This window comes from Cornus florida, unplaced genomic scaffold, assembly GCF_030987335.1.
Source record: "Cornus florida cultivar Cherokee Brave unplaced genomic scaffold, ASM3098733v1 CherokeeBrave_3.0.0_Hap2_Chr06, whole genome shotgun sequence".
NCBI lineage: Eukaryota > Viridiplantae > Streptophyta > Magnoliopsida > Cornales > Cornaceae > Cornus > Cornus florida.
This window is the reverse complement of record NW_026775576.1, coordinates 14,889,812-14,893,724: the sequence shown is the minus strand read 5'-3', so window position 1 is coordinate 14,893,724 and position 3,913 is coordinate 14,889,812. Positions and strand designations below refer to the sequence as shown.

Sequence of the window (3,913 nt, the reverse complement as noted above, 5' to 3'; positions counted from 1 at the left end):
ATCGAAGATGTTGATTTCCACCTTTTTCTTCCTTTTGCTTCCACTTGGCTCCTTTCTTTGATTTATCCCAGAATTGCTTCATTTCTGCTCTTATTTGGTTTAGTTAGCTTATTTTCGGGATAAGTGCCTGAAAATGGAAATAATACGAAATCAATCTAAAACAGTAAAGTAAGATAGATAAATGTACTAGAATGCCTAAGCTAAAGGGGTTTAAATACGCACTTTTCAGCGCTCATCATCGATCGAGTGACCCAGAATCGATTTTTAAAAACATTCCCTTGCCAGTTCGATCGATCGAACTGAATTCTCAGATCAATCAAACTGACATCGATCTCTCCTCTTAAGTGACAAAATATTTTTGGGATTTTTTGAAAAAAAAATAAAATAAAATAAAAAATAAAAGTAAAAGTATTTTTAGGATTTTTGAAAAATATTTATTTATTTTTATTATTATTATTTATATATATATTTATATATATTTTGGAAAATAAAAATGACAATAAAAATTAAAAAATAATATATATATATATTGAATAAACAATTTAAAACAAAGTCAAAACAAAGTCAAAATTGAAAATCAAAGAACAAAGATCGATTTCTCCAAGATCGATCTCAGAATACTTTCGATCGATCAAGAATGCAAACCTTTAAAGAAATGTTCGATCGATCGAGAATGCAAGCATTTAAAGAAATGTTCGATCGATGAGACAAAGAGGCTTTTGGATGTAGGTGGATGCAGGTTCAAAATTTTTAAGTGTTGGAACTGTAGATAGATCCAAGATAAAGTTAGATTGATCGAAGAACTAAAGATCGATCTAGGAACAAGTTCGAACGATGGGACAGAGAGCTGAAATATGATGGTTTTGTTCGAACGATTGGACAGAGAGTGATTTGGATGCAGGTTTGATGCAGGTGGGAAGTTCGATTGATCGAACTCATTTTGAGATCGATCGAACTTATGCAAAATGCTCAATTTCAACATAAAAGTGCATGTAATCCTAATCACAGTTCCTAGCAATGCATATGAACCCAAAGCCAATATCTAGACTTCGCAAGAAATGAAATTAGAGATAAAAATGAGGGAGGAATAGGGTTTTGACACCCTACGAAATGTCTTGCTAGTCTTTAACGTCTCTAGCAAGACGTTGGGCTCTTTAGCCCGGATCAAACATCTTGTAGTGCATCCCCTCCTTGATGGGGTGATAAGTGTTTTGAACTCCACCCAACAAATGGTTCTTTAAGGAACTTGTTGGATTAAGCTCAAAAGACGTTTTTGGTTCTTGGTCAAAACAATCTTTGGGCTTCCATGCCTTTCAAAATAAGACTTTGAAACAACTTTCTTTGGTTTCAAGGTTGAAGATGAGCTTTTTGGAATTTTGGTTTCAAGCAAAGACTCTATTCCTTCACATTCATGGTTATGACATTTTTCCATAATATTAACTTCTTCATGCTTGTCAAATGAGTTGGGAGTCGGATTGAAGATATTCAACTTCACCTTCATGTGGCCAAATAAGATCTTCATTATCCCCGTCCTATAATTAATGTTGGCATTCGTGGTTGCCAAGAAAGGACGGCTAAGGATAACGGGAATTTGGCTCTTAGGATTTGGGACCGGTTCCATGTCAATGACAACGAAATCAACGGGAAACAAGAATTTATCAATCTTAATTAATACGTCCTCAATGATACCCCTAGGTTTTTTGATGGATTGGTCGGTAAGTTACAAAACCACCGACGTCGGTTTCAAGTCTCCTAAGCCTAATTTGACATATACCGAGTATGGAAGAAGGTTAACACTTGCTCCTAGGTCAAGAAGAGCCCGATTAATGATATGATCTCCAATGATGCATGAAGCAGTAGGTGAACCGGGGTCCTTAAACTTCGGAAGAGTGTTATGCTGCAAAATTGAGCTTACTTGCTCAATTAAGACCACTTTCCTAGGTGCTTGGCTTTTGTTTTTCCTCTTTTGGGTGCATAAGTCTTTTAAGAACTTTGCAAAAGCCGAAATTTTCTTGATTGCATCTAAAAGTGGAAGATTGACTTTCACTTGCCTAAACACATCCATAGTTTTATTTGCTTTGGCCTTTTGCTTGTCAGTTGAAATGGATCCTTTTAAGGCATCCGGAAATGGAGCTCTTGGCTTAAAAACCTTTTCAGACATTTTCTTTGAAGTCTCTTCAACACAAGAAGTTTTGAAATCATTTTGCAAATTTTTCTTTTCAAAATCACTTTTCAAGATATTCTCATTTAAAAAATCATGCATATGCAATGAAGGAGGAATAGGATAAGAAAAGGGATGGGTGTCAACTTGTGGTTGCACCGGTTCACTCTCTTTATTGGATATACCTACTTGGTTGTCCACAATATTCCCACTTCTCAAGGTTATCACCGCATTGACATGCTCTATTGTCTGACCTTCCGATGAGGAATGAGTCTCCAAAACACATTGTTGCTTTTGTGGGTCATTCAAATGCATTTTCCCTTTCTCTATAGCATTCAAAGTACTAGCTATTTGCCCTACTTGGGTTTCTAGCTTAGCAATGGATTGAGAATGGGAATGAAGCAATTGAGTATTCGCCTCTAGAGTGCCTAGAGCGATCAAAACTTTCTCTTCAAAAGCGGGACTCCTAGCATTTCCTTGAGAATATGATGGTTGATTAGGAAAATGAGAATCAGAGAATTGGTTTCCTTATGATTGAAATGGTCTATATCCTTGGGAACCTTGGCTTTGCATTGGAGGTGGAACATATTTCCCTTGGAAACCACCTTGGGGAGGGTTTGAGCCTTCCCCTTGGTTTTCCAAGAGAAATTTGGGTGATTCCTCCCACTAGGATTATAATGATTGCCATAAGGATTGTTCCCTTGATTAACAAAAGTTGCATTGACTTGTTCATGATGCTTACTTTGCACATGTCCATGGGGACAATTGGAAGTAGAATGTAAAACACTTGAACAAGTCATACATGTCTCATTGGATGCATATTGGGAATTGTTAGGGATGGAAGATACTTGATTTGCCGAGTTTTGGTTAATCAAGAATTGATCAAACCTTTGAGATAAAGATTTCATCTCAGCGGCTATTTCATTGGAATGGTCGACTTGATGTAAGCCAACACTTTTCCTTCCACTTGAATTCTTACCATTCTTAGAAGATAAAGTTCGATGCAAAGAATTTTCACTCATGCTCTCATAAAGACGCCACACGTCATCTTCATGCCTATCAATGTAAGAGCCACCCATGGAAGCATCAACCATGCCCTTGTAATTGTCCGATAAGCTCTCGAAGAAATATTGAATTAATTGCCATTTAGGTATGTCATGATGTGGACACTTCCTAAGATATTCAGTGAATCTTTCCCATACTTCATGGAACGTTTCCCCATCCCCGTGTGAAAACTCTTGAATTGAGGTTCTCATGACATTGGTCTTAGAAACCAGATAATACTTCTTCAAGAACCCTTGTTGTATTTCTGCCCAAGAAGTTATTGAAAAAGGTCTAAGTTTGTTAAACCAATATTTTGCCTTGTCTTTAAGGGTGAATGGAAAAAGTTTAAGCCTTAAGACCTCTTCCGGCATGTCCGTGTATCTCACGGTGGAACATACTTTAAGAAATTCATCCAAATGCTTGTAAAGTTCTTCACTTGGAAGTCCATGATAGTTAGGAAGCATTTGAATGGTTTGTCGTTTGATCTCATAGTGGTGTGCTCTAAATGGTGGCAACTGAATGCATGTGGGTGCATTATATTCATTAGGCACATAGTGATCTCTTAAAGCAAGGGGAGGATCAATTGGAGGTGCAACATGGGCACCTTAATTGCCTTGAATAATGGGAGGTAGTGGAGTATAGATTGGCCTTGGCATTCCCAATAGAACTTGGCCTTGTTATTGTGGTGGATGAAAGAATGGCCTCGGT

At 37.2% G+C, this 3,913-nt stretch overlaps 1 pseudogene; it reads left to right on the top strand.

Moving 5' to 3' along the window:
- Positions 1-3,313: 3,313 nt before the first annotated feature.
- On the top strand, positions 3,314-3,412 carry LOC132315280 (small nucleolar RNA R71; annotated as a pseudogene).
- Positions 3,413-3,913: the final 501 nt, after the last annotated feature.